Source organism: Rhinoraja longicauda, chromosome 14 (assembly GCF_053455715.1).
Source record: "Rhinoraja longicauda isolate Sanriku21f chromosome 14, sRhiLon1.1, whole genome shotgun sequence".
NCBI classification, from domain to species: Eukaryota; Metazoa; Chordata; class Chondrichthyes; order Rajiformes; family Arhynchobatidae; genus Rhinoraja; species Rhinoraja longicauda.
In genome coordinates this window covers 52,855,114-52,866,332 of record NC_135966.1, presented here as the reverse complement: position 1 = coordinate 52,866,332, position 11,219 = coordinate 52,855,114, and the positions used below count along the sequence as shown (strand labels likewise).

Here is an 11,219-nt window from a genome sequence, read left to right as displayed (position 1 = left end):
GGCCGGCGGAGCGGCGGGCTCATCGCTGCTGGTGGAGGGTCGGAGGTCGTTACCGCGGACATCGGGGACTAGTGAAAAGGCGCAGAGGAAATCTGCGCCTAGGATCGCCTGGCTGACGTCTGCGATAATGAATGGCCATTCGTACGTGCGGATGCCTAAAGCCAGGGACATTGTCTGCGTACGATACGTGCGGATGGTGTAAGGGGTTTCTGCGCCGAGCTTTCGCCCGACCTAAGGTCCCCGTGCCTTGCTCTGATCCCTTGACCAGGCCGCGCACACTGGTTCCCCGTGAGTGGTTCGACCCACTCACCCCTTACGGTTCTAGACACTGGACTTAGATGCAGGAGTGTTTATAGTGCAGAAAATTCCACCAGACCAGATTTGAAAACCAGGGTTTAAATGAAAAAGGCTTTTATTTAGCACTTGGGACTATTGTACATGAATACTTATACAGTTCTATAAGACATATCCATAAGACACATATCGAATACATGAATACCTTTTACTCCGAATTCTAAAACACACAGGTCTACAAGACATATACACGACTGTAAGATGGGGAACGTACGACACATCGCAAAATTGACCAACACATATTCCTTTAACACACCCACGTTTATTCAAACCACCCTCCCCTCTACACTAAAGTATGTCCAGGATATGCAGATTTGGGGTACATGCTCACCATGGGGCTATTACTGGGGTTACTGGCTGTTCGTGCTGCAGTATTTCTTCTCGAGTTGCATGCCTGTTCCTCTCTCTTGCATCCGTTCTTCTTGCCTGTCTTTTCTTCCTCCTGCATCCGTTTGACTTGCTTCCTTGCATCCGTTTTCTTGCCTGCTTGCGTTCCTTGCAGGTTTTCTTCTTGAGTTTAAAACCCAAAAGTCGTGGCCAGTTATACTATTCTGACCCGTCCTATCTCCCGCCAGATCTTGGAATCTCTTTGTTTAAAAAGATATGTATGAGTTTTCTCTCTGATCTGCGCTTATGTCCGGGGGTACCGGGGATGGCCAGACGGTGTTAATTGGTATTTCGTTGCGAGGTGATGGGTTTAACTGGTTTCCCATCACCTACCAGGTAGTTTTCTATGGGCTATTGTGCCCCCTTAATGAGATTAACTGTGTAGGTCGGCTTGGGGCATTGTGAGTATGCTGATGTCAGTGCCCCAGTGTCTGGACTTCGACCTGGTTTCGCAAGCTTCTGCATGGCCAATACTCATCCATTGTTCTGGCCGTGGCTTTGCAGAAACCTAGAGACTGGGCTGTAAGGTTTTTGCATTTGTGGCTGGTCCCTTGGAAAAAACCGACCGCAGCCTTTCTCCGCTATCAGCCCCAGTCTCCCGTTTAAAATGTCCAAACTGCAGCTCTTTGGTTTTGTGTTGCTTTCAGAATGAGGGAAAACTTCTCAAATCTTACAATGGGGCTCCCGTTAACCGCGATGAGGGTAGGACCTGTCTTACCCGATCTGGTCTCCCGGTCGGTCGGCAGTACGATACTGACTATGGCTCCCGTGTCAACCAAAAATTCTGTGTCCGTGAATCGATCTCGGACGTAGAGACGTCGGTTCTGGCCAATCGCAACCGCCTCTATGTACGATCGGCCGAGGCATTTCCCGAGAAGGTACAAGGTGAGCGGCAGTTGCGGGATTCTCCACCCCATCGTAGATGGTAATAGCACCAGCCGCGCTTGTGCGGGTCCTTTTGGCGGGCTTTTGGAGAAATGGCGGGAGACGAGGCGCCATCTTGATGCCGCTGTGGCGCGGCCGCTGATGCCGAGACCTTGTTGATCGAACTGCTTCTTTTTGATTTGGACGCCATGAGTGCGTCAGCTTTTTCTGCATATGCCACGGGGTCCTTAAAAGAACAATCCGTGAGCATGAGTTTGACATCTTCGGGAAGCTTCTCTCGGAATACCTGCTTGAACATGAGGCAATCCGTGTGTTCACCTACTAGCGCTAACATTTCAGCCATGAGAACGAACGGCAGCCGATCTCCGAGATCTGGTAGGTGCATAAGCCTCTTAGCTCGGTCATGCCTACTGAATCCGAAGATTCGTAACAACAGTACCTTCATTGCCTCGTACTTGTCTTCTGCGGGAGGGTTGACGATGAACCGCATCACCCGCGCGGTCGTCTCCGGCGGTAGAGCGCTGACGAGGTGGTAGTACTTTGTCGCGTCCGCGGAGATGTTTCTTAAGTGAAACTGGGCTTCGGCGTGGACAAACCAAGATTGTGGTTGATGTGCCCAAAACGACGGAAGGTGAACGCTGACCGCGCTTAGCTGCGGTGTAGGAGCCAAAGACGAGGCGTCTTGTTCACTCATGATAGATGATCGGCTGGATCACGTCGGGGTCACCAATATGGCGAGTCTGGAGGCTCGTTCTTTGTTGAAGAAGTTTATTGCGACAGCAATATTCGATCACAAAGTTTACTTAACGAGATTACAGACAACCATTAATTCTAACTGTTCACTTCGAAGAAGTCTCCCAACTGGTGTTTTTTGGGCGCCAAAACTACACGTGACGACGCTGTCCAATCAGCGGTCTCAGTCCCTGGACCAATCCCTACGGTTGCACCCACACGTGACCTTGCTGGCCAATCTGAGGGTTCAACACCCAGGACCAATCTCTATGGTCACTACAATACAATACTTCCAAAATAGACCAGTACCAGTCAGAATATGACATCACGTTTAACGCATACATCACAGCCATTATCTGGTAAACCAAAGATAGGGATTAAATCATTCTTTATCGAGAAACCACCAGTTAGTTCTACAGTGTAGAAAACTAAATTTTCAAAAGAGTTAAAAATAAGTTTTGTTACATTAAAAAAATTATGCCTTTCAAACCAAAAATCAATCTTCGGTCTAGAACATCATCTATAGTCTTCTCTTCTGTGTGCTGATGTACAACACGTTGTTGCCTCAAATAAATGCATCTCCATATTTGTTCTTACGCTGACGTTTACATATTCTTCTGTCTGTTCCAGTGCTGTGTTCATATATCCATCCAAACAAGCTAAAACACCTCGGTAATCCATTCCCGAGTTCAGTTTAACCACCACTGGCCTCCCTATGATTTGTTTTAGAAAATCGCTGGGCGTTTGCTTTCGCGGGCTCACTTTGCGTCCTTCAGCCTGTGCACGGTCCACTGATGGCGGCCGAGGTAGCGTAGCAACCCGCCTCCCGGCCTGGGCGGCCGCCATTGGTGGAGCGGGAGCACGTGGCCGCTGGCTGTGTGAAGTCACGTGGGGCGCAGGGTGGGGCGGTGATGTCACCTTGTCGCGTATTTGGAAGTGAGGAGGTTTAGCAACCCTATTCAGGCTCCAAACGATCTACTGCGGCTCTTTCTTATACTGCTAAAGTTCTGCAGAATGCGGCAGAGAGGCAATGAGGTCTCTGCATCTGCGTAGCTTGTTCTGCAACACCGCTGCACCCAGCAAGATTGCATCTTCCGCGACCCATGGCAATTTGATCTCCTCGCCTGCTCTCTAGTCTCCCTGTGCTTCAATGCTGCATTTATTTAGTCTCATGGTGTATTGGGCCGGGCGGGGAACTAGGGAGTGCCAGCTACTGGAAATGTCCGGCTGGCAGTGTGGACTCCCAGAAACAGTCTTCACTGAGAAGAAATGATCCACATCCATCTGCATGTTGACTGGATATCATAGAGTCACAGCACAGAAAGGGCCCCTTTAGCCCAACCCTTCTCAACCAGGTTTTACTATTGACCTAGTCATATTTGCCTGTGTTTGGACCACATCCCTCTAAATATTTCCTTTCTCTGTACCTGTCCAAACCTTTTTTGAACGATCACCATTGTACCTTTTGCTACAGCTTCCTCTGGCAGCTCATTCCATGTGAAGAAATGGCCCCTTAGGTCTTTTGAATTGTTCCCATCTTACCTTAAACCTTTGTTTTCTAGTTCTGTTCTTTGCTAGACTGGGATAAAGACTGACCATTCATCTTATCTATGCTTGTCATGATTTTGTTTACCTCTATAAGGTCACCCCTCAGCCTCCTGTGCTCGAAGGAAGAAAAGTCCTAACATAATCGTGGTAATATCCTGGCTCGACCTATCGAGGCCTGATACTATCTTGACTCAGTCCCTCGAGTCCTAGCAACATCCTGACTTGAACTCTCAAATATTGGTGACCTTGAGTGGTATCATTTTGTGTAGATGATAGGTCTAGGTTATTGAGGAGAGACTTCATGGGCACACAAGTCCCATCCAAGGTCCCCTCCCTCACGAGAATGCAGAAAAGCCGCCGGATGTCAATGGAAATTGCATGACCACACCTCTCCCTGAGTACAGTGCCAAGTTCAGTTTAGTTTATTGTCATGTGTACCGGGGTACAATGAAAAGCTTTTGTTGCGTGCCAACCAGTCAGCAGAAAGACAATACATGATTACAATCGATCCATCTGCAGTGTATAGATACGTGATGAGGGGAATAACTTTTCATGCAAGGTTTCATGTGGGAAGATAGGGACACCGCTGGAGCTTCTGGGAGCTACACCTGCAAGAACTGTGTCCAGGTGCGGCTCCTGAATGGACGTGTGGCGGAGTTGGAAGGGCAGCTGGAAGACCTCAGGGCCATCCGGGAATGCGAGAGTTTCCTGGACAGGACGTACTGTGAGGCTGTCACGCCAAGGGTCCAGGTCGAGCGAAGGTGGGAGACCGTTTCAGGGGGAGTGAACGTGGACTACAGGAGACCCCGGTGGCTGTGCCTATTGCAAACAGGTACACCCTCTTGGGAGCTGTTGGGGCAGAAGACGCTTCCAGTCCGAGCGGTGGACGTGTTGGCAGATTTAACCCAGGCAAGGCAACTCAACCGGGGAGACCGAAGTCAGGAAGAGCCATAGTAGTGGGTGACTCCATTGTCCGAGGTTTCGGACAGTAGATTCTGTGGCGACAGGCGGGACTCGAGGATGGTCTGGTGCCTCCCTGGTGCCAGGGTTCAAGACGTCCTAGCGAGGGAAGGCGATCAACCGGAAGTAGTTGTGTACGTGGGCACGAACGACGTCGGGAGGAAGAGGAAGGAGATACTGCAACGTGAGTTTAGAGAGTTAGGAAGAAGACTGAGAAGTAGGACGTCGAAGGTGGTTATCTCTGGACTGCTGCCTGTACCTCGTGCTGGTGAGGGCAGGAATAGAGAGATCGGGGATATGAATGAGGGGCTGGTGCAGGGAGCATGGATTTAGACTTCTAGACAACTGCGATCTCTTCTGGGGTAGGGGTGACCTGTACAAAAGGGACGGGTTACACCTTAACAGCAGGGGGACCAACATTCTGGCAGGCAGGTTTGCTAGTGCTACAAGTGTGGCTTTAAACTAAGTAGTGGGGGGATGGAGATGGAGTTAAAGGGGAAGCAAATACAGGAGAAATTGCAAAGGACACTTGAATGAATGGGGAGGGAAGTTCTAAAAGGGATAAGAGAGTAAGGTCAAGGGCCAATTGTGACCAGTGTGAGAGGGGAGGTGAATACAGAAATTAAAGTGTTGTATTTAAATGCGCGAAGTATAAGAAATAAAGTGGATGAGCTTGAGGCTCAGTTAGACATTGGCAAGTATGATGTTGTGGGAATCACTGAGACATGGCTACAAGAGGACCAGGGCTGGGAACTGAATATTCAGGGGTACACAACATATAGAAAAGACAGACAGGTGGGCAGAGGGGGTGGGGTCGCTCTGTTGGTGAGGAATGATATTTACTCAGGAGATGTTGAATCAGTATGGATAGAGATGAGGAATTGTAAGGGTAAAAAGACCCTAATGGGAGTTATCTACAGGCCCCCAAACAGTAGCCTCGACATAGGGTGCAAGTTGAATCAGGAGCTAAAATTGGCATGTCGCAAATGTAATGCTACGGTGGTCATGGGAGATTTCAACATGCAGGTAGACTGGGAAAATCAGGTTGGTAATGGACCCCAGGAAAGAGAGTTTGTGGAGAGTCTCCGAGATGGATTCTTAGAACAGCTTGTACTGAAGCCTACTAAGGAGAAGGCAATTCTGGATTTAGTGTTGTGTAATGAACCTCTGATAAGGGGACTCGAGGTAAAAGAGCCATTAGGATGCAGTGATCACAATATGATAAGTTTTACTCTACAAATTGAGAGGGACAAGGGAAAATTGCAAGTGTCAGTATTACAGTATAGCAAAGGGGATTACAGAGGCATGAGGCAGGAGCTGGCCAGATTTGACTGGAAGGAGGCCCTAGCAGGGAAGACTGTGGAACAGCAATGGCAGGTATTCCTGGGAATAATGCAGAAGTTGCAGGATCAATTTATCCCAAAGAGGAGAAAAGATTCCAAGGGGATTAAGAGGCACCCGTGGCTGACAAGGGAAGTCAAGGACAGCATAAAAATAAAAGGGAAGAAGTATAACAAAGCAAAGAAGAGTGGGAAGCCAGAAGATTAGGACTCTTTTAAAGAGCAACAGAAGATGACTAAGAAGGCAATACGGGGAGAAAAAATGAGGTACGAGGGTAAACTAGCCAATAATATAAAGGAGGATAGTAAAAGCTTTTTTAGGTATGTAAAGAGGAAAAAAATAGTCAAAGCAAATGTGGGTCCCTTGAAGACAGAAGCGGGGGAATTTATTATGGGGAACAAGGAAATGGCAGACGAGTTGAACCGGTACTTTGGATCTGTCTTCACTAAGGAAGATACAAGCAATCTCCCAGATGTTCTAGTGGCCAGAGATCCTAGGGTGACGGAGGAACTGAAGGAAATCCACATTAGGCAGGAAATGGTGTTGGGTAGACTGATGGGACTGAAGGCTGATAAATCCCCAGGGCCTGATGGTCTGCATCCCAGAGTACTTAAGGAGGTGGCGCTAGAAATTGTGGACGCATTGGTGATCATTTTACAATGTTCTATAGATTCAGGATCAGTTCGTGTGGATTGGAGGGTAGCTAATGTTGTCCCACTTTTTAAGAAAGGAGGGAGAGTAGTAACAGGATTGTTCCGAGTTAGCATGGATTTACGAAGGGGAAATCATGCTTGACTAATCTTCTGGAATTCTTTGAGGATGTAACCAGGAAAATTGACAGGGGAGAACCGGTGGATGTGGTGTACCTTGACTTTCAGAAAACCTTTGACAAGGTTCCACATAGGAGATTAGTGGGCAAAATTAGAGCACATGGTATTGGAGGTAGGGTACTGACATGGATAGAAAATTAGTTGACAGACAGAAAGCAAAGAGTGGGGATAAATGGGTCCCTTTAAGAATGGCAGGCAGTAACTAGTGGGGTACCGCAAGGCTCGGTGCTGGGACCGCAACTATTTACAATATACATTAATGACTTGGATGAAGGGATTAAAAGTACCATTAGCAAATTTGCAGATGATACAAAGCTGGGTGGTAGTGTGAACTGTGAGGAAGATGCTATGAGGTTGCAGGGTGACTTGGACAGGTTGTGTGAGTGGGCGGATGCATGGCAGATGCAGTTTAATGTGGATAAGTGTGAGGTTATCCACTTTGGTGGTAAGATTAGGAAGGCAGAGTATTATCTGAATGATGTCAAGTTAGGAACAGGGGACGTACAACGAGATCTGAGTGTCCTAGTGCATCAGTCACTGAAAGGAAGCAAGCAGGTACAGCAGGCAGTGAAGAAAGTCAATGGAATGTTGGCCTTCATAACAAGAGGAGTTGAGTATAGGAGCAAAGAGGTCCTTCTGCAGTTGTACAGGGCCCTAGTGAGACCGCACCTGGAGTACTGTGTGCAGTTCTGGTCTCCAAATTTGAGGAAGGATATTCTTGCTATTGAGGGCGTGCAGCGTAGGTTTAATAGGTTAATTCCCGGAATGGCGGGACTATCATATGTTGAAAGACTGGAGCAACTAGGCTTGTATACACTGGAATTTAGAAGGATGAGAGGAGATCTTATCGAAACGTATAAGATTATTAAGGGGTTGAACACGTTAGAGGCAGGAAACATGTTCTCAATGTTGGGGGAGTCCAGAACAAGGGACCACAGTTAAAGAATAAGGGGTAGGCCATTTAGAACTGAGATGAGGAAAAACTTTTTCAGTCAGAGAGTTGTGAATCTGTGGAATTCTCTGCCTCAAAAGGCAGTGGAGGCCAATTCTCTGAATGCATTCAAGAGAGAGCTGGATAGAGCTCTTAAGGATAGCGGAGTCAGGGGGTATGGGGAGAAAGCAGGAACGGGGTACTGATTGACAATGATCAGCCATGATCACATTGAATGGTGGTGCTGGCCCGAAGGGCCGAATGGCCTCCTCCTGCACCTATTGTCTATTGTCTATTGTCTATTGTAAAGCCAGTGAAGTCCGATCAAGGATAGTCCGAGGGTTACCAGTGAGGTAGATAGCAGTTCAGCACTGCTCTCAGGGTATGGTATGATGATTCAGTTGCCTGATAATAGCTGGGAAGAAAGTGTCCCTGACTCTGTTGTGTGGCAGGGTGCCAGGGTGACCTCTGAGCAGTAAATTGGGAGTCAGAGAACAGGTGTGATGTGGTAATTTGGAGAGATACAGAGACAAAAAAGATTGCCTGATGACAGTAATCTCATCATGCCTGGTCTTCACAGATGTTGCAGCAGTCACAGTCATACAGCACAGAAACAGGCCCCTCAGCCCAACTTGTCCATGCCAACCAAGGTGTCCCATCGAAGCTAGTCCCATATGTCCCCTCCTCCTGTCCCATATGTCCCCTCCTCCTGTAAACCTTTCCTATCCATGTACATGTCCAATGTAACTGACAGGACATTTCAGCCCATCTAGGCTGCACTAGATCTTTGATAGCCATAGCACAGCTGGTAGAGCTGCTGCCTCACAGTGCCAGAGACCTGGTTCTGATCATGAGCTTGGGCGCAGTCTGTGTGGAGTTTGTTCAATCTCCCTGTGACCATGTGGATTTTCTCTGCGTGTTTTGGTTTCCTCCCACATCCCAAAGACATTGCAGGTTTGTGGGTTAATTGGCCTCTCTAAAATTGCCCCTAATATATCGGGAGTGGAATAACATAGCACGGGCCTGTTTCCACGCTATGTCTCCAAACTCTAAACTAAACTCTAAGAACTCTCATTCTCGTTGCATGTCGTGGAGAGGCAGATAGGGCATGGAAACTGGACCTCCAGTCCATTTAGTCCACACTGGCCATCAAACACCCATTTTACACTAATTCATGAATATATGTACAGTGAAGGGAATTTTCTTTCATTACTAACATGTCGTGTGTAGTTACGCACTGCTCAAGAGTCAAGAGTGTATAATTGTCAAATATACCAAAAGCAGAACAATGAAATTCTTACCTGTAGCCACATCGCAGATCAGCTTACATAATACTCATAGATAGCATAATAAACAAAAATAATCAATAAATGCAGAAAAAAACCAATATTAGTCCAAAAAAAGCTAAAAGTCCCAAGTGTAACTAAGAGAGTTTGTAGTTGATAATTTAATTGGCATTTATGGTGTTCAAGAGCCTGTGGGTTGTTGGGAAGATGCTGTTCCTGAACCTGGAGGTTGTGATTTCCAGACTCCTGTACCTTGTTCTCAATGACAGAAGTTCAGGGCAGGACAGTGGTGCAGTGGTAGAGTTGCTGCCTTACAGTGCTTACAGCGACAGAGACTCGGGTTCCATCCTAACTACGGGTGCTGTCTGTACGGAGTTTGTACGTTCTCCCCGTGACCGCATGGGTTTTCTCCGAGATCTTCGGTTTCCTCCCACACTCTAAAGACATACAGGTATGTAGGTTAATTGGATTGGTATAATTGTAAATTGTCCCTAGTGTGTGTAGGATAGTGCTAATGTGTGGGGATCGCTGGTCGGTGCGGACTCAATGGGCTTGTTTCTGCACTGTATCTCTAAACTAAACTAAAGTGAAATGAGAGTGTGGCCAGGATGGTGTGGGCCTTTGATGATGCTGGCTGCCTTTTTGAGGCAGTGCCTCCTATGGATCCCTCCTATGGATCCCTCCTATGGATCCCTCCTATGGATCCCTCCTATGGATCCCTCCTATGGATCCCTCCTATGGATCCCTCCTATGGTTGGGAGGTCAGTACCTGTGATGGACCGGGCAGTGTCCACCACTTTTTGATATCTCTTTTGTTCCCGAGTTGCTGAACCAGGCCATGATGCAACCAATCAATATGTTCTCTACCGTACATCTGTCAAAGTTCAAGAGACTATTTGTCAACATACTGAACCTCCTCCATCTTCTAAGGTAGTGGAGGCGTTGATAGATGTTCCTTATGAGTGCATCAATGTGCTGGGCCCAGGACATCTCTTCAGAGGCATGCACATCCAAGAACTTGTAGTTCTCGGCCCTCTCCAGTACCAGAACCATTTTAGTAGGATGCCTGAGGTCATTTCAAAGATCAATTGCTCTTGATTAGTTTGTTGAGTTTCCATACATTGGATTTTCTTATTGTTGGCAACATCTTTAATGGTTGGGAAAGTTGAGGTTATCAATGTGGATAAAGGAAGGGTTGTGTTGTTCTGTACCATAGTGACTTGCTTTATATCTCACAGGTGATGCAACCAGGCTGAATCTTTTCCTGAACCATCAACATTTCATTTCTGTTCATTTTTTTCAGACTCAAGCAAAATCCTGATCAATCACAGGCCAAATGCATCGACAGAGAAGAGCATCAGAAAGAACAGGACGATGAGATAAACAACAACGTGATAACATCAACTTGTACACAGCCATGTACGGCAGCTCTGGGAGGGAGTCACCCTGGGATCCTCCAAAGTAGATAAGACAGCACATCTTTTCATAGTACTCTTACTCTTACATGTACTTACATAGTCAGTCTTCATTAAACAGACATTATCTTAGCTGGAATCATGGCTTTGTAGCGACCATAGAGAATGGTCCAGGTCGTCGAACCCTCGGATTGGCCAGCGAGGTCACGTGGGAACGCGACCGTGGGGATTGGTCCAGGGAACGACATCGCTGATTGGCCAGCGATGTCAGGTGCGCGTTTGGCGCCCGATTTAGCCAGTTCGGCGAAGTCTTCAAGGAAGACAGTAAGTTTATATTGGTTGTCCTGTAACTTGTTGTTTATCTCTGTATTCGTGTATTGCGGCTGCAATAAACTTCGTCTACAACTTACAAGTTTTGGACTCGCCATATTGGTGACCCCGAACGTGATCTGGACGATCACCAACTGAGCAGGAACCCGACGCCTCGTTGACGATGACCGAGCAGGGCACACCGGAGTCAAGCGCGGCAGGCGTTCATCTTCCATTATTT

The 11,219-nt window shown here is 47.4% G+C and overlaps 1 pseudogene; it reads right to left on the bottom strand.

Moving 5' to 3' along the window:
- Nucleotides 1-2,878: 2,878 nt before the first annotated feature.
- Nucleotides 2,879-10,307, bottom strand: LOC144599791 (U6 snRNA-associated Sm-like protein LSm6 pseudogene; annotated as a pseudogene).
- Nucleotides 10,308-11,219: the final 912 nt, after the last annotated feature.